The sequence below is a fragment of the Symphalangus syndactylus genome, chromosome 4, assembly GCF_028878055.3.
Source record: "Symphalangus syndactylus isolate Jambi chromosome 4, NHGRI_mSymSyn1-v2.1_pri, whole genome shotgun sequence".
NCBI lineage: Eukaryota > Metazoa > Chordata > Mammalia > Primates > Hylobatidae > Symphalangus > Symphalangus syndactylus.
This window is the reverse complement of record NC_072426.2, coordinates 100,830,501-100,850,349: the sequence shown is the minus strand read 5'-3', so window position 1 is coordinate 100,850,349 and position 19,849 is coordinate 100,830,501. Positions and strand designations below refer to the sequence as shown.

Here is a 19,849-nt window from a genome sequence, read left to right as displayed (position 1 = left end):
TCAAGGAAAACTATAAAACTCTGATGAAAGAAACTGAAGAGGACACAAAAAAGCAGAAAGATATTCCATGCTAATGAATTGGAAGAATTAATATTTTTCAAATGACAGTACTACTTGATGTAGTTTACAGATTCAGTGCAATCTCTATCAAAATACCAATGATATCCTTCACAGAAATAGGGGAAAAAATTCTACAATTTATATGGAATTACAAAAGACCTTGAATAGTCAAAGCAATCCTGAGCAAAAAGAGCAAAGCTGGAGACACTACCTGACATCAAAATTTACTCCAAAACTACAGTAAGCAAAATAGCGTAATACTGGCATAAAAGCAGACACATAGACCAGTGGAACAGAATAGAGAATCCAGATATCAATCCATGCATTTACAGCCAATTGATCTTTGACAAAGGCACCAGAACATACAATGGGGAAAGGACAGTCTTTCCAATAAATGGTACTGTGAAAACTAGATAACCATATGCAGAAGAATGAAACTAGACCCCTATCTCTCTCCATTCACAAAATTTGCATCAAAATGTATTAAAGTTTTAAATCTAAGACCTGGAACTGTGAAACTACCAAAATAAAATATTGGGGAAACCCTCCAGGACACTGGTCTAGGCAAAGATTTTTTGGGTTAGACCTCAAAAGCACAGGCAACCAAAAGTAAAAATAGGTATGGAATTACATCAAGTTAAGAAGCTTCTGCACAGCAAAGGAAACAGTCAACCTAGTAAGGAGACAACATAGAGAATGAGAGAAAATATGTGCATCTGACAAGGGATTAGTAACCAGAATGGTATATAAACAACCCAATAGCAGAATAACAAATAATCTATACAGTGGGCAAAAGATTCAAACACATTTCTTGAAAGAAGACATACAAATGGCCAAATAGGTGTATGAAAAATGCTCAGCATCACTAATAATTAGAGAAATGCAAATCAAAACCACAATGAGATATCATTTCATCCCAATTAAAATGTTTTGTATTAAAAATGACAGTAACAAATATTGATGAGTATGTCTAGGAAAGGGAACCCTCATAAACTGTTGTTGGGAATGTAAATTACTACAGCCACTATGGAGAACAATATGGAGTTTCTTCAAAAAACTAAAAATAGAGCTACCATATGATCCAGCAATTTCACTATTGGGTATATAGCCAAAAGAAAGAAAATCAATATTTTTAAGGGTTATCTGCACTCCTATGTTTAATGCAGCAATATTTATAATAACCAAGATATGGAATCAACCTAAGTGCCCATCAATGGAAGAAAGGATAAAGAAAATGTGGTATATATACACAATGGGGTATTACTCAGCCTTAAAAAGGAATGAAATCCTGTCATTTGCAGCAACATAGATGGAACTGGAGCCCATAATGTTAAGTGAAATAAACCAAGCCCGGATATAAATATCACATGTTCTCATTCATATGTGGGAGCTTAAAAAGTGGATCTCATGAAGATAGAGTGTAGAATGATAGTTACAGAGGCTGGGAATGGTTGGGGGGGTGGGGTTTGAGAGGCATGGGTAGAGGACAAAAGAATATAAAGTGGAAGCACAATCCTGTTGATAACTTAATTGATTCATGCTAGCAAGAACACTGTCCTTGTTTTGTAATAAACCAATAGTCATAATTAAAATGTCCCACAGGCATTAAAAAATATCATGCATGGAAATAATGAAAACGATTGAATATTTGACTAACTGGTCAAACTAGATTTTGACTGTTAATATAAAAAATCACTATCCTTACCAAGTGCACATTGAAATAATGTACTAGGCAACAAAGAATTTTTCAGTATATGATAAATACTGGAAAACTGAAAAAAAAAAACAATTTCAGTGGGGAAGAAAAACTTACTGCAAAGCAACGGTAATGAAAACAGTGTGGAGCCTGCATAAGGATGGACTATGGAATAGAATCAAGAATTCAGAAGTATATTTTCTTTTTCTTTTCTTTTTTTTTTTTTGGAGATGGAATCTCACTCTGTTGCCAGGTTGGAGTGCTGTGGCACGATCTTGGCTCCCTGCAACCTCCGCCTCCTGGGTTCAAGTGATTCTCCTGCCTCAGCCTCCTGAGTAGCTGGGACTACAGGCACGTGCCACCATGCCCAGCTAATTTTTGTATTTATAGTAGAGACAGGGTTTCACCGTATTGGCCAGGATGGTCTCAATCTCTTGACTTCGTGATCCCCCCACCTTGGCTTCCCAAAGTGCTGGGATTACAGGCGTGAGCCACCGCGCCTGGCCTCAGAAGTGTATTTTCACAGCACTTTGGGACGGGCCTAAATGTAAGAGTTACGACAATAAAACTCTGAAGACAACAGGTATAAACCTTCATGGTCTTGGTTTTGGACTAGTCAAATGATCTTTTAGGTATAACACTAGAGGCACAAGTGACAAAAGAGAAAATAGACTTTGTCAAAATTGAAAACTTCTGTGCTGCAAAATGATACCATTAAGGAAGTAAAAAAAACAACCCACCAAATGGGAGAAGATATTTGCAGATCATTTATTTGTTAGAGGACTTGCATCCCGAATTTTTTTTAAAAAAGCTCTCACAACCCAATAATACAAGGAACAAAAATCCCAATAAAAACGGGATGATTTGAAATGACATTTCTATAAGGAGATGTATAAATGGCCAATTAGCACATGAAGATGCTCAACATCATTAGTCATTATAGAAATGCAAATGAAAACCACAATGAAATACCACTTTATACACACTGTATGGCTATAATAATGCGACAGAAAATAACAAGTGTTAGTGAGGATATGGGGAAATTGGAACCCTCATTCATTGCTGTTGGGATTGTAAAATGGTACAGCTACTTAGGAAAATAGTTTGTCTGCTTCTCAAAATGTTGAACATGTATTTCCTATAGAACCTAGCAATTCTACTTGTAAATATGTATATACCCAATAGAAATAAAAGCACATATCTATACAAAAACATGTACATATGTTCATAGCAGCATTAGTCACAATAGCCCAAAAGTGAAATAACCCTAATATCTGTCATCTGATGAATGGATAAACAGAATGTGGTATATCCATACAATGGAATATTATTCAGCCTAGAAAGTAATGAAATACTGACACATACTATAACCCAGATGAACCTTGAAAATATTATGGTAAATGATAAGCCAGTCACAAAAGACCACATAATACCTGATTCCATTTGTTTGAAATGTCCAGAATAGGCAAATCCATAGAGAAAAAGTAGATTAGTGGTGGCCAGGGCCTGGGTAGAGGATAATGGGGAGTGACTACTAATGGGTATGAGGTTTCTTTTTAGGGTGATGATATACTGGAATTAGATAGTGGTGATGGTTACATAACTGTATACTAAAAACCACTTAATTGTACATTTTAAAAGGGTGAATTTTATGGTATGTAAATTATATCTCAAAAGGATTTTTAAAAAAATAGCTGTGGAAGGACAAAATGGAAAATTAAGTCTGCTAGTTATTTTAATGTTCTAAAGTATTCTTTTTTTTTTAATATGGATCAGTGATAATAACTCAATCCTCTATTTGACAAAGAAGAAGGAGAAGGAAGAGGAAGAAAAAGAAAGTGGGATAAAGGATCAGAAAGGGAGGAAAATAGAAAAAATTAGAGTATGACTCCAGGGTAGACCTGTTTTGTTGTCACTGAGTTGGTTGGTTGGTTTGTCTGTTGTATTTTTCATGTTTCGCCATGTTGGCCAGACTGGTCTCGAACTCCTAGCCTGAAGTGATCAACCCGCCTCGGTCCCCCAGAGTGCCGGGACCACAGGCGTGAGCCACCACGTCCAGCCCCCACATTGCTTCTGGCCTCCGTGGTAGACCTCCCAGATGGGGCGGTCGGGCAGAGGCGCTCCTCACTTCCCAGACGATGGGTGGCCGGGCAGAGGCGCTCCTCACTTCCCAGACGGGGCGGCCGGGCAGAGGTGCTCCTCACTTCTTCCCAGACGGGGCGGCCGGGCAGAGGCGCTCCTCACTTCCCAGACGGGGCGGCCGGGCAGAGGCGCTCCTCACTTCCCAGACGGGGCGGCCGGGCAGAGGCGCTCCTCACTTCCCAGACGGGGCGGCCAGGCAGAGGCGCTCCTCACTTCTTCCCGGATGGGGCGGCCGGGCAGAGGTGCTCCTCACTTCTTCCTGGATGGGGCGGCCAGGCAGAGGCGCTCCTCTCTTCCCAGACGAGGCGGCCGGGCAGAGGCGCTCCTCACTTCCCAGACGGGGCGGCCGGGCAGAGGCGCTCCTCACTTCCCAGACGGGGCGGCCAGGCAGAGGCGCTCCTCACTTCTTCCCGGATGGGGCGGCCGGGCAGAGGTGCTCCTCACTTCTTCCTGGATGGGGCGGCCAGGCAGAGGCGCTCCTCTCTTCCCAGACGAGGCGGCCGGGCAGAGGCGCTCCTCACTTCTTCCCAGACGGGGCGGCCGGGCAGAGGCGCTCCTCACTTCTTCCCAGACGGGGCGGCCGGGCAGAGGCGCTCCTCATTTCCCAGACGATGGGTGGCCGGGCAGAGGCGCTCCTCACTTCCCAGACGATGGGTGGCCGGGCAGAGGCGCTCCTCACTTCCCAGACGGGGTGGCCGGGCAGAGGCGCTCCTCACTTCCCAGACGATGGGTGGCCGGGCAGAGGCACTCCTCACTTCTTCGCAGACGGGGCGGCCGGGCAGAGGCGCTCCTCACTTCCCAGACGATGGGTGGCCGGGCAGAGGCGCTCCTCACTTCCCAGACGATGGGTGGCCGGGCAGAGGCGCTCCTCACCTCCCAGACGGGGCGGCGGCCGGGCAGGGGCTGCAATCCCAGCACCCTGGTAGGCCAAGGCAGGCGGCTGGGAGGCGGAGGTTGCCGCGAGCCAAGACCACGCCACCGCACTCCAGCCGGGGTGAGCGAGACTCCGTCTGCAGTCCCAGCACCTCGGGAGGCCGAGGCGGGCAGAGCAGTCGGGATCAGGAGCTGGAGAGCAGCGTGCCCAACATGGCGAATCCGCGCCTGCAGGGAAAGGAGAAAAAGCAGGCGGCGCGCGCCGGCAAGTCACAGGCAGTTCGCAGTGCGGGGCAGCAGCGAGGCGAGTAGATTGCAGCCTGGGCCACAGATGGAAAAAAAGAAAGAAAGAAAGAGAGAGAGAGAGGGAGGGAGGGAGGGAAGGGAAGGAAGGAGTTCTAAAGTATTCTTTGGCTGTGTGTGTGTGTGTGTGTGTGTGTGTGCGTGTATGTGTGTGTGTTGGGTGAATTTGGAAGAGAGATAACTGTTGTCATCATTTGTTAAAACAAATTTGCCATAATCTCTTACCATAGCAGGAACATCAGGTCTACTTGATTTAGATGAAGTCACTCAGAGCTTCTCTCCTGCTGCCCCCTCCCAACCTTCCCATCATCTGGAAAGATCTAGCAAGGAAAGACTTGGAAGAGTGATGTCTGGATCTTACCATGTCCCTGCATCTGTGGTTTTCTCCAGTGTTAATATCTTCCTTACATTCACAGGCTTATTTGTGATGTGATCGTTAAATGAAATTTTAGATGGGAAAGGACTCAAAGAATTGAAATCATTCTGCAAATGTAACACAAATATAATGAAACACTGGTGTTTTAATTTGGTGACATTGTGATACCCATTTAATTGGTCTGACTGACATGTAGAGACAATAATTTAATTAATATTTTATTCATTTATTTGGGGGTATTTGCCTTCTTAATGGAATTTTAAGAATTGAAACACTCAAAAAATAAAAAAAATTTTTAAAGAATTGGAACACTGGAGTGGGGAGAAAGGATGGAACTATGGAGGAAATTTAGGTAGGAAAATATTTGATGTAGAATCTGGTGTGTTGTTATTGGTAATCAGGATAATTCTGGTGAATTGAATTTGTCTGGCAGAGTTTGGAGATAAGAAATTGTTGAGGCTGAGGCTACTTGGAGCCAATAGGACATCTTTGTTTAGATGTATAAGCTAATCATCATACTCTTAGCCTGGGCTGCATGCTTTCAGAATTTTTCCCCATGGCTTAACTTTGCCTCTGACACTTTGCTTTCTGCTACAGCCTACTCAGTATCTTAGATTTATTAATTTTAAATGAATCATTGTAGAGTTAAAGTCATCTCTTAAGTCCTAGTCAGGTTATAGGTGGTAAAGATTCCACAAAACCAGAAATACACAGAGCATACAGTATTTGAAGTATCATTCATTTATTCCATGTTTGGTTAAAACAAGCCTTTGGGAGTTTGAGTATTTATGGTTGTTTTCAGAAATAGATGGTCATGTGCATCTGCAAAACAAGCAGATGTTTTGTTTTCCTGAGAATCAGTTGAGGCTTAAATATGAGAGCTTAGCCTGAGCTAATTCCTAGGTGAAGAATGAGAGTGACAGGTTGCTTAGTTCCCAAATAATACTTCAGAAAAATAGGAACCTACTTTTATGCCATTTCTTTTTTTTTTTTCTTCTTCCTTTGGTTGCTGCAGTATATTTAAGGTCTTTGCGACTTGGCCAAAGGAATAGTGATCTTGGAATCTATTTTGGTGACAGGATCTCTCTGGAAGATCCAAATAGTCAATTCTGACAAAACAAGGACACTGTGATTTGTGGCCATGAATAGGCTGCAAAAAGGGGAAACTCCTTTTCATCTTCATCAGATGTTTGAAAGAAACCAACTTTCAAAAAAGAAAGAAACTTTCTTTCTTTCATGAAAGAAACCAATGAATGCTACCAGGACACTGAAGACTCCTCCCCACAGTCCCCAGATCATGAGTCTCTATACCCTGCCCCAGAGCTCTCCTTCACTATTGCTGATTCCGCAAAACATACCATGACCACACGTTCAGATGAGAGGAACACAGCAATTGGCAGTACAAAAGATTGCGCCATATTCCTCCTTAGTCTGCCCCAAAACTCCTTTGTCGAGTGCTCGTAGAGTTAGAGCGATACTTAAGCTTGTCCATTTCTACTTGTAGAGTACCTTCATACCCTCATGCTATGTGTACTTCTTCACTCTGTGCTTTTTCAAATACTCTCTTGTTCTTTTCCATTTTTCTAACTTGTACATACTCCTTAAAATCATGTATCTTGTTGTTGTTTTTGGAGATGGAATTTTGCTCTTGTCACCTGGGCTGGGGTGCAGTGGCACAGTCTCGGCTCACTGCAACCTCTGCCTCCTGTGTTCAAGCGATTCTCATGCCTCAGCCTCCTGAGTAGCTGGGATTACAGGCGCCTGCCACCATACCCAGCTAATTTTTGTATTTTCAGTAGAGGCAGGGTTTCGCCATGTTGGCCAGTCTAGTCTCAAACTGCTGACCTCAGACTGCCCGCCTTGGCCTCCCAAAGTGTTGGGATTACAGGCATGAGCTACCGCGCCCGGCCCATAATCCTTAAAAATCAAACTGAATTTCTGCCTCTTCTGTGGAACTCATTTTAACTTTTGTTTGCTTATTTAACTTTACAGGGATGTGTGTCTAGTTCCTCTCACTAGTTTCTAAGTTCCTTGCATATAGGGCTTATGTATTATTCGTATCTTGTCCAGCAAAGCCAGTAGCTTCAGAAGGTATTTTGATTCTAGTGCAGCTGTCTTACTGTGAGCCAACATCCTGCAGAAGAAGGAGTTTAGAAATATTTGTGGCCGGGCGCGGTGGCTCACACTTGTAATCCCAGCACTTTGGGAGGCCGAGGCGGGCGGATCACGAGGTCAGGAGATCGAGACCACAGTGAAACCCCGTCTCTACTAAAAATACAAAAAGTTAGCCGGGCGCGGTGGCGGGCGCCTGTAGTCCCAGCTACTCGGAGAGGCTGAGGCAGGAGAATGGCGTGAACCCGGGAGGCGGAGCTTGCAGTGAGCCGAGATTGTGTCACTGCACTCCAGCCTGGGCGACAGAGCGAGACTCCGTCTCAAAAAAAAAAAAAAAAGAAATATTTGTGACGGGTAATGTCTTTCACTGAACGTAAGGCAAACCTGAGCAATTTGCAGAATCAGTTGAGGCTTACATATAAGAGCTTCTATTTAAGCTTCCTATAGGAAAGTGCGAAGGGAGTTTCTGGCCATGGAAAAAGGAAATAACTCAGTTTGCTTGAAGTATTTGTGGAATGCACTTTAAGCATAATCAATATTCACCCTAAGTACTTCATTGAATAGTTTGAATGAAACCACCGCATTGTGCGTGCTCCACCTTGGCTAGAGAATGTCAATGTGTAGACTTTTCAAATTAGATTTTATCATCTGACATAGGTATACCACCTAGTCACATTATATGTAGAGCCTCCAGATACTTTGAAATAGATTATGTTTTACATTCTTTCCCATCCTTTCAGAACCATCACCTTCATGTCCAAAACAGTGTGGTGCTGTTCATTTTAGAATATTATTGAGGACATCACACTGGTGGCTCTTTGAAGGGATGTGTTTTGGACTCAGGTGTGGAACTGCCACATGCCACGTATTCAACTCTTTGGCATGTAGGAGGCTTTGCATATGCCATGTGAATCCTCTCTTCCTAGGAGAGTTTACTTAGGGAGCAGTGTTGGGATTTCTAGCCTGTTTTCTTCTGAGGAAAAAAACATGTCAAGTTAAACCTTCCAGGATAAAGAGAGGATTTTGTTGGGGGGAGCTGTTGTAGCTGAAGTGTTAATATAGAGCAAATGCAGTTTATTTTCTCAAAGGAAGGGAGAGAGATCATGCCAAGAAAAATGCATAGAGTGGGGTGGAGTTGGGAAAGAAAATGTGACAAGTCCCTAAAATCAAATGCCTGTAGGAATGGTTTTCCCCATGATTAGCTCTAAATGTTGGGGAGTGGGGAGGATGTTGCTTCTTTCTTTCTTTATTTCTTTTTAAAAAATTATTTTACTTTGTTCTTGACTCTTTAGTTTCAAAAGCAGATTAAGGAAAAGCTTATTAGGAAGTCTAGAACCATAGGCACTGTAGAAATTACCAGCCCCCAAAAGTCAATATCCAATTACTGTACCTTTTTGCTGTTCCACATAATTAACCCTGCTACTTGATCCAAGTGAAGCCAGGGGAAAGCCGGGCACCGTTGAATGGTGTAGCTCCTTGCTTAACCCCTCATGTTGTATTGCAAAGATGAATGCCCACTTACCTGGATCTCTCAGGGGATGACATTTTCCAAAAGAAGATTTTCTTCTGCTCTCTCTTGAGAACAATATAAAGAGTATGTAATTCAGAGAGAGATTACTTTGAATTTGACTAAAGGGGAAGTACAAAGGCTTTGTTTTTTCAGATCCTATCAAATTAATACTGTCACATTTGGAAAATGTTGCTCTGTTTTAATCTCTTAGAGGGATGTCTCTTATGCAAATAGTAATTGTGATTTTTAAAGCTAATATAAATGTGATTCATTTACTTAAAACCAAGCCACCTTGTAGCTGTGAGTAATTTTCCCATTTTGTTGAAGGTAAGTACAATTTTTAATTGGCTACATTTGGTTGCAGGAGAGGTTAAAGAATAGATTTAAGTAGGCATGTCTGAAAAGGACAGAAAGTCCCACAAAGCAGTTGTCAGCAGGGATTAGATCTCTGGATGTCCTTGTTTGTCAGGAAAAGCCTTCTGTGTATCCAGTAGCTTCTGAAAATGTTAATGTGGCACTGTGCAGGGAGTCGAGGCAACAGTCTCCTCATTTTCAGTGCAGGATGCTAGGGAAAGCCTGTCCGTACGTGTGCGTGGGTGTGTGAGTGAGGGCTGGCTGTGCACTCTGCCTCTCTGGCTGAAGTAAGTTGCAGAGCAGCTTTGCCTTTTCATGGGCTTGGGTGTGGGGAATCCCTCCTACCAAGAGTATTTTGGGAATTCCTAAGTGCTGATGTGTTCTCAGCTCTATATAATGCCCTTGTTGGAGTGAGGAGCAAAACGCACATGGATAATGATTTTAAAGCACCAGTCAACCAGTTCCTGGTGTGTGTGTCTTTTACTTGCTTGATAGAGCTGTTCAAGGAGAATCTTGCATTGTCAAGGATTTTAGGCTTCTACATAGTACAGGGATTGCTCTTCTTTTCCTTTTCCAGGGCCCTTCCTGTCTCTAGATATTTAGCATGCAGATGCAGTTTCATGATCTAGCACGAGAATCTCCCACATTTCCACATATATTACACAGTCGGCGAAGCAAATGGTAGTGGTGGCTGCTCCAGCCAAACCTGGCAGTGCTACTGCCGTCACTTTTCTAATAACCTTGGTGTCTCTGCAACAAGGTTAGTGGTGGTGTTTACCAAAGCTACAACTTTGTTTCTCCTTTCTCTTTCCCTGCTTCTGTTGTCTCCGTCTCTCCTCCTGCTGCCCTCTACCACTTACGTTAATGAACTTGCCTGTGGTATGCAGAAACGAGTCAGACATGCATCTTTAAAACACATTTTAGAGTTTTAAAAAATGTGCATAATAGAAATATATCCTAAAGTTCAAAAACATTCTGAGATTGTCACAGTTAGTGGCAGATTAAGGAAACAGAATATAAAATAGCCAAATATATTCCAGGAAGTCATGCTTGTTGAGTAGGCATTTATCTGACAGATTGAAATGAGCTTCTTTTGTGTGTTGGCACATAGTCCAGAATTGCAAGTTTTTAACTTTTAGTGTTTATGTAAAATTCTCCTGCTGGCTCATTTCATGGAAATAAAGGCTCACTTCATCTCTAACTTGTATCTGTAGTAAGACCCTTACAAGGGCCGCAATTTTCATCTTGGTTTAATTTGCAAAAAAAAAGTATTACGTACGTATAGCTACTTGTTTTAATTTAGTGTCAATTGTCAATGTCGTAGTAGAAATGGATGAAGAAAATCCTTTTGGAAAGGAGATTTTTATAGAAATCAAAGGAGTATTGCTCAGCAACTCTTAATAGGTGTTTACTGAATATATACTATGGGAATATATTGTGCGCTTTAGAGATTCTAAAGAATAACATATCCTTGCCTACAAGGTGTTGCTTACCAATTTGAGGAGATGAAGATTGTCCATAGAATAGGGAGTGAACAAGCACTGTGTGAAGAAAAGGTATTATGCTGTGCAATAAAATTTCAAGAATAGGATAATACATAATGGACTGATTTGCTGTGGAGATCATTTCATTATATGTGAGATTGATGTCCAGAGATGTCATCCAGTTTAGTTAATGTAGTTCTGGCTAGCTGTTTGTGGAATTCTGGCTAGTTTGTTTTTTTAATGTCTTTATCCTGTTTCTTGTGTTATACTTGAACACATCAACATAGAGTGAGAAGTTACTGTTTTTGTTACCTAAAAATGAGTCACATAGTAAAAAGAAATGGGTTGAGAATCAGATTTATTTGATTTCAAATCCTGGCTGTGCTTATTCTTAGCTCTGTGTGCTCTGTGTGCCTCAGTTTTCTCATTGGAAGAACTGGAATGTAAGTTACTAATTTACAGATTTGTTGGGATTAAATTATTTTGAAGCACGGCTGGGTGCCGTGGCTCATTCCTATAATCCCAGCAGTTTGGGAGGCTGAGGCGAGCAGATCACCTGAGGTCAGGTGTTCGAGACCAGACTGGTCAACATGGCGAAACCCCATCTCTACCAAAAATACAAAAATTAGCAGGGCATGGTGGCAGGCGCCTGTAATCCCAGCTACTCAGGAGATTGAGGCAGGAGAATTGCTTGAACCCAGCAGGCGGAGGTTGCAGTAGTGAGCTGAGATTGTGCCGCTTCACTCCAGCCTGGGCAACAGAGCGAGACAATGTCTCAAAATAAATAAATAAGTAAAAATAAATAAATAAAGCATTTTGAAGCACAAAAGCATTGCTTTTTCAGTTTTCTCACTAAATTTAATCCTCCTGGAAACATGCCATCACTGGTAGAATATTAGGTATTTAGGTTGTTTCCCATAGCACTTGTTCTTACTCAAATCACCAAATGTGTGCTTTTCCACTCTCTCTTATGAATCCTTACATCCCCAATGTCAAATAGCAAAATAGCAAAGAAAATTTATATATGGAGAGAGAGGGGTTTTTCAAGGACCATATTTTAATCTCACACTTGAAGGGTAAATTTTTATCCATTTAATAATGTAATAAAAATTATTTTCATATTAAGCTAAACAAAACATAATTGGAAAGACAAATCTGCTGCTTCTTACAAAATAACATGTCCTTCTAAACCCAGCTGAAGTCCTATCTCCACAAAGCCTTCTGTGGCCACTCCTTCCCACGGTAATTTTTTCTCATTGAAAATTCAGTTTCTTTTGGTTATACAAATTTCACCGAGTTTTTGTTTTGTTTTGTTTGTTTTTTGAGACAGAATCTCACTCTGTCGCCCAGGCTGGAGTGCAGTGGCGCAATCCCAGCTCACTGCAACCTCCGCCTCCTGGGTTCAAGCAGTTCTCCTGCCTCAGCCTCGAGAGTAGCTGGGATTACAGGTGTGCGCCACCATGCCCAGCTAATTTTTGTATTTTTAGTAGAGATGGGGTTTCACCATGTTAGCCAGGCTGGTCTTGAACTCCTGACCTCAGGTAATCTGCCCACCTCAGCCTCTCAAAGTGCTGGGATTATAGGCATGAGCCACCGTGGCCAGCCAATTTCATTGAGTTTACCTCTCATTTGACATTTAAGCATTGTTATAAACCAGTATATGTCTATTTTTATTATTGTATCCTGCCTTGCCAATTAGATTGTAACCTCTTAGCAGCCGCAGACCTTGTCTGAGAATTGCTTATTTTCTTTTTTGTTTTTTGTTTTTTTGAGACAGAGTCTCGCTCTGTTGCCCAGGCTGGAGTGCAGTGGTGTGATCTCAGCTCACTGCAACCTCTGCCTCTCAGGTTCAAGCTATTCTCCTGCCTCAGCATCCTAAGTAGCTGGGATTACAGGTGCGCCACCACACCCAGCTAATTTTTGTATTTTTAGTAGAGACAGGGTTTCACAATGTTGGTCAGGCTGGCCTCGAACTCCTGACCTCAGGTGATCCACTCGCCTCGGCCTCCCAAAGCACTGGGATTACAGGCATGAGCCACTGCGCCCGGCCCAGAATTAGTTATTTTCTTCACAATATCTCGTGGTGCTGTGTACGTGATAGGCACTGAGTTGATAGCTGGTGCTTGAGGAAAGTGGTAACAATGTGAAGAAACAAGAACAGGTTCTTTTCTGTATTCAATTTGTATAGGAGGTTCTGGCTTATTTATTCAATAGGTATAGAGTCCTTATCCAAATAAGTAGCTGCTGGCTATGAGTATATGACTCCAGTTGGTTAAACAACTCAATGACTGCTTTTCAGCAGCGCTGAAATGATGGGATTGTAGTGAAAACACAAACACATAGGTAGTAGGCTGGCATAAATGGTTGTACATACAAACTAATGATGAGTGGCTCATGCCTGTAATGCCAGTACTTTGGGAGGCCAAGGCAAGAGGATCCCTTGAGGCCAGGAGTTGAAGGCCAGCCTGGGCCATATAATGAGACCTTGTCTCTACAAAAAATAAGAAAAGTAGCCAGGTATGGTAGTGCGTGCCTGTAGTCCCATCTACATGGAACCCTGAATCAGGAGAATCACTGGAGCCCAGGAGTTGGAGGCTGCAGAGTGTGCCATGATGCACCACTGCACTCCAGCCTGGGCCACAGAGTGAGACCCTGTCTAAAAAAACAAAAACCACAAACTAGTGATGAGTAAAGTTCATCTCGTGCTTTCTATTTGGAAATTTTACACCACATCCATATTTCTAAGAGATGGCTACAGGAGAATGTCTTTTTAGAAAGCATTTCACATTTTGCATTGTCACCTAGTAGCAATTATGTATAGTTGACTCTTGATAAAGTACTTGCTTGCTAGTCCATAGCAAACCATATTTTAAAAGATATTGCAGTGAACCAGGTGGTTTGTTGGAATAAACCTCACATTTGCTGAGGAATTGCTGGATATATCTGAATCCCTTCCTTTGACAACAGTCTAGAGTGGAGTGTGATGTCTTGGAGCCACTTAAAGACTTATCTTTTTCCCTAAGTGAAAAAGATAAGACTATACTTAGAGTACTGTAACTTGTTCATTTTTGCTTTCTAGAATGATTGTGTCTACTCCTTGAGCCTTTAAGGAGTAGGTTTTGGGGTATTAGATGAGGAAAATTCGAGGGCCAGCTTGTAACTTCTAACTCCTTTTTCTTGGGTGACTTGACCAGTTCTGAAAATGAGATTGAATGGCCAGAGACTTTGGAAACATCTAAGGTACTTAAAGAATATAATCTTAGCACAATAGGTAGTAAGATGTTTTAGGTATAAATAATATGTAATTAAAGTTTTCTTGGTGGTGGTATGTGTACAAGTTAGTATCTAATAGAGTCAAATGACTTGAATTTGAGTGGTTGCCATTACATATTAATTATAATATAACATTCCCAAAATGTCTATAGTTTCTATGTTATGTTTAGCTACCTTAGCTTTAGCTTCATGTCAAGTATAGGAGCTTATAAGAATTTATAATGCTAGCTTTATGTCATCTTATAGTCTAATCATCTTGTTTTCAACTCTTGAATCAACTTGTTTCAACTTTCAGTTTTCTTTTATGAGAAACTGCTCCATTTTGATACTACATCCAGATAAAAAAGGTCGAACCATGTTTGACACACAAGATTAGTTCTGCTCACCTCAAATGTAAGATTGGTAAAGTTTACCTCCAGGATTCCTAGCTTGCCCTTTCTGTTTCCATTAATCCCTGTTAAGACCTGTTCCCTCATTATTCTCCATCAAATTTTCACCCAGGAAAAAGACTATCTATATCTTAATCTTTGTAACCCTCCTGGGGTTCTGAAGTTAGATTCATATTTCTAATAATCTACTTTCTGGCATGAAAGTAGTTTTCCTCTTTTAAAGGCATTTCAGACTTCAAGCCATTTAAATCACACCATACAATATGGAGCACAGGAAAATGAACATGAAAACCACCTGGCATAATCAAAGACCTTTAAAAGAATGGCAGCTCCTCTTCTCACTGCATGGTCCACTAGCCATTTCTAGCCACTTCTGATATATTTGCTGGCTTTGGTTCTAATTCAGACAGTGGTTTGATTCAGCAGACTCTATATGGAACTTGTTCTGTGCCATGCACATCATAGAACATTTAAACTGTAGATGTACACATCAGAATTCTGAACTCTGTGTATCTTTCTTAACCCTACAGCATTGGAGTCCCAACAGCAGCATTTTGGTCTAGGTCTAGTATCTGTCTTTCATGTTGCAAAATTCACCAAAGAAGATGGGGGAAAAGACATTCCCTGAATCTGTACCCACTGAATGTTGGAATTTGCTATAGAAAGAGAAGAGAAATAATTCTCAGGTAATTCCAGTCCCTTCCCTCTTCCTTCTTCCACCCCCAGTTGGGGGCTGGGGGAGAAGCTACATGAATGTTGTATGTATTTTATAACTCCCAGAAGCCTAAACAAACATCTAAAGATTTTGAATGGAATGAAATTTAGGTGAATCATATACACTCCTCTTAGAAATTGTGGTATTAAAAAAAGACTGCAACATAATTCTGATGTATTTTAGTTTTGAATTCTGTTATCTTGTGGATGAATGGAGATGATGATATAAAAGGTATAGAGATGAAGTATATATCTCTTATTAAATTAAATATCTGATTGCTTGATTAAATAACTGGATATTCCTGGGATTCCCTGGTACTTATTTATTTATAGCTCTGTATCTAGGGAAGGCTGGTGCTACGTAATAAAAGCTACTAGGCACACTTTATGCCACTATGCTCAGAAGGCTTTGATTGCAGAAGTTCTTTTGTGAATAACACCACTTCAGTTGAAATGTAATCTCCTAGGATCTCAAATCCAGTATTTATTTTAAATCATAATAGTGCTTTTCGTTTTTATTACAGAGAACTAAGAAACAAGGAAACATATTGTGGTCTGACAAAGATAGATCAGGTATTTTGGAAGCATTTTAAAATCTTGAAAGCCTTGCTCTATTAGTATATAATTAGTGTATATTCTTCAGAGTGATTGATTCTCCCCAGAAGGAATAGTGTTCATATTCTGTATTCTTGATAGTCTTAGAAGTTGGGGAGAGGGGTGGCAAACATATATTAAAATTTAAAGTGAAATCATCTTTTCATTGTTAAGAGGTAACAAGTAGTGGCACATTTTACCTTTGTTGCCCTGCCTTGTTCCCAACAGTTTCAAATTAATGATGAGTATTATATCATTTTAGATCCTTTAAATTTAGGAATGACTGTAGTGTCTTAAAATCACGTGTATGAAGCTCAGCTGCTGACTGGCTCTCTCTTACGATAGTTAAAAAGTTGTGCAAAATGGACTGAATTTTCATGTCATGTATAGACTGTAAACCGTATCCATTAGTATTCATTATTTCACTTCTTTTTGATTTTTACTCTCTTCACAACCTCCCTATCTATACCGTAGTCGAGGGGAAGAATGTCAGTGTTTTTTATGTCAGTCCTTGGATGAATTCTCTTTAGATAATGTTTCTCTTTTCAAGAAACAGTGCTGAAAAGGCTATGCCTTTTCTTTCTCTTTCTTTGAGGCTTTATCTTAGTTATATCGCTTGTTTAGATGTAGGATAAGTTATTTTTATTTTTATCCCCAGGAAGCCTTTCAGCCCAATGTGCTTTCCCATAGTTATTGAAATGCACAAATCACCGGTGCAACTAATCTGAATAATTAGTAACTGAGTACAGGTATACTAGTTGTAAAATTATCTCTGCATATGTAAGAATATTAATTACATGAACTTATTTTTAATTTTTTTCCCTTCTGAAAATGTTTTCTTTTATGTAGGAAATTCTTTCTAAATGCCAAAAAAAACCTAAAAAGATTTTTAAGTGATTCTATCCAGAAGAGATTGCTACCTCAGTTCCTTTTATCAAAAGCAGCCATGCATGTAGTAATTTTAAAGAGGGGGGATTTTGAAGTCAAGTTTGAATCCCAGCTCTTCCACTTCCTAGCTGTTTGACCTTTGGGTAAAGTCTTTCAGTATCTCCATGTGAATATGAAAATAGTGTTATAAAACCGAACTGGGATTTACTCACCTGGAGCGGTAAAACCAGATATTCACACAGACATTTTGCAGTGGCAGAAAAAAAGGCATTTATTTGCAGGGCACCAAGCAAGGAGGACCAGGCAGCTAATGCTTAAATCCTTACCTCCTTGATAGCTTACAGGTAAGGGTTTTTAAAGGCAGGGGTAAATTTCAGGAAAGCAGAAGTGACAGACAAAATCATATGTCAATGCATGGAGGTTACACAGTGGTTTTGGCCTAAAAGGACAGGATATTTTGAAGCAGGGGCTTACAGGTCATAGGTGGAGTCAAAACTTTTCCGATTTGTGCTTAAGGAAGAGAAGCTTTGTTTAAAAATTTGGAATCAGTGGAAAAGAATGTTAAACTGCTTCCTGGGGATGACTCCCTCCAGGCCTCTCAGGAAGAAATTTAGAACAAAGAAAGGTGGTCAGAGTTCAGCCTTCAGTTCTTCCATATCTGAGGTCTACCTGCCAGTGGATCAGTTCCCAGGGAGTCCTAGGTGGGGCTCCGGGTTTTTGAAAAACTCAGAGACATCTCAGGGCCAGGTGCCTGGAATTTCCCTTGAAGGAACTGAGGGTTTTCCTTTATTTCTATGCTTGTCCCACCCCCAAAAACTCTCCCTCCCCCCTCCCCCCACCCCCGCCCACTGCCCCCAAAAGGGGCTGCTTGCTCCATCTTAAATAATGTTAAGACCTCCTTAGGAGTTTGCATTGTAGATTGAATGACATCAGTGCGTGTAAGGTACAGTGCATTATAGGGCTAGTGCCCAATGGACATCAGCGGCAGTGATGATTACACTGCCTTTCTTTTTTTTAAAATTGAGATGGAGTCTCACTCTGTTACCCAGGCTAGAGTGCAGTGGCGCGATCTTGGCTCACTGCAACCTCCGTTTCCTGGGTTCAAGTGATTCTTCTGCCTCAGCCTCCTGGGTAGCTGGGATTACAGGCGCATGCCACCACGCCCGGCTAATTTTTGTATTTTTAGTAGACACAGGGTTTCACCATGTTGCCCAATGGTCTCAAACTCCTGACCTCAGGTGATCTGCTCGCCTTAGCCTCCCAAAGTGCTGGGATTACAGGCGTGAGCCACCGTGCCCGGCCTGATTACACTGCTTTTTAAGGCTTACTGCCACAATATAGCTAGGTACCTAGAAATAAGCATTGTCACCAAGGTGAGGGAGAGCCTGCCTCAGATCCTCAGGCAAAATAAAGTCACAGATGAGAAGCCAGATGTAGAAACCACTTAAAAAGAGAGAGCAACCAACAAAAGGAAGAAATGGAGGAACTATTAAAGTATTTTTATAGAAGCCCAGTAGTTTAGGACCACTTACTGAATAGGCAAACAGTCCTATATACCTTTGTGGCCATGAGGGTTTAATTTATTAAAGCAGGAATATACTGGGTTCTAGTTATCTGTTGCTTTGTAACAAATCAGAATTAATATCTAAAACGACAACCATCATTTTATTATCTCTTAATAGTGTTGTGGGTTGACTGGGCCCAGCAGGGTTGTTCTTGCTTGGAATATCTCATATGGTCACAATCAGATGATGGCTGGGACTTTCTCACACAGATCTAACTGAGGCTGACTATTAGCTGGGCCCTGGGTTGGGGCTGTAGGCTCGAATATTTCTACATGTGGTCTGTGTGACTTAGATTTCCTAACTGCATGGTGGCTGGGATCTAAGAGTAAGCATCCCAAAAGATCCAGGTGTGTTGCTTTTCATGACCTAGCTTCAGAAGTTATATCATTACTTCTTCCATATTCATGGATGGGCCTACTCAGATTCAAGATCCACTTCTTGATGGGAGGAATAACAGCTTGATCATACTGTGATCTGAGCATGTGAGATAGGATGTATTGTGATGGCCATCTTTAGAAAACGTTCATGTCCCTCACATATGCAAATTACATTCAATACCTCTATCAGTGCTCCCAATTTACATTCTATTACAGTATCAACTCTAAGTCTAGGATCTCATTATCTAAATCAAGTCCATCCCATTCTAGCAGGTATTGTTCAAGTTTTTTTTTAATTAAAAAAATAAATCAAGTCCATGTTTGATTGAGGCTCCTTGGTCGCAGTTCCTTTCATCCAGCTTCTTGGGAGTCATTCCTCTTGATTTGAAGACCTTTTACTAAAGAGATAAGTTATCTGCCCCACATATACACAACATGCAGTGGTGGGAAAAACATAGGATCACCACCACAGACCCTCCCATTCAAATAAGGGGAAAACAAGATTCATAGAGTTACTGAATGTTAGCAGTTCTGGAATCCAACCAGACACATGGTGCTATTTCCTTGATTGGGGATCAGTCTTTCTGCTTATGGGGTTGTTTCCTAACGCTCTTGGTTCTGCCTTCTGGGCTCTTCATTCGCTGAGTCATCCTTGCTTCTGCATAAAAGTAGCCTGTTTTTATTACTGAGTAGTTTTCTTGGCCTATTTCTTGCGTATAGAAAGAAGTTTGGGAAGTCCAAAAGCCTCCCTTCATTTTGTTCTGTTTCTGTCCCTTTCAGTCCAAGCTGATACAATTTCTTTTAAATCTCTGAATTTCTTATGAATCAGTTTATGAATTCACTTCATTAGACAGACCGACACCCCCAAATTTCTAAAAGATAAGCCTCTTTACCTTGGGCTCCCTCTGAGACTACTGTGGAACAAGACCCTTAGGCTTCTTAGAAATCTCTCTTTAATGGAGAGTATCTGTGAGGCCTGCCCTTGAGATCTTTAAATAGCTTCCCCCACCTCCCATTTGATAGGGTCTATAGAGTACCTATGTAAATCTCCCTGAGTCTTAATAAAATATTTTAAAGGTTCATTCTGGATTTTATATTTGCCCAGAATGCATTTCTTCATTTGAGAATAGCTTGCTCTC

General features: G+C 41.2%; 1 protein-coding gene across 5 annotated transcripts in view; it reads left to right on the top strand.

The window, feature by feature from the left end:
* MCU (mitochondrial calcium uniporter) overlaps nt 1-19,849 on the top strand; it is a 198,730-nt gene that overhangs the window by 86,537 nt on the left and 92,344 nt on the right. Inside the window, exon 1 of one of the 5 annotated variants that reach the window (XM_063637614.1) lies at nt 15,114-15,258. The exons of the other annotated variants lie outside the window; for them this stretch is intronic. The gene's annotated coding sequence lies outside the window, so the exon portion shown is untranslated. Of the gene's footprint in view, nt 1-15,113; nt 15,259-19,849 lie in introns of those variants that run through there. 5 annotated transcript variants of the gene reach the window in all.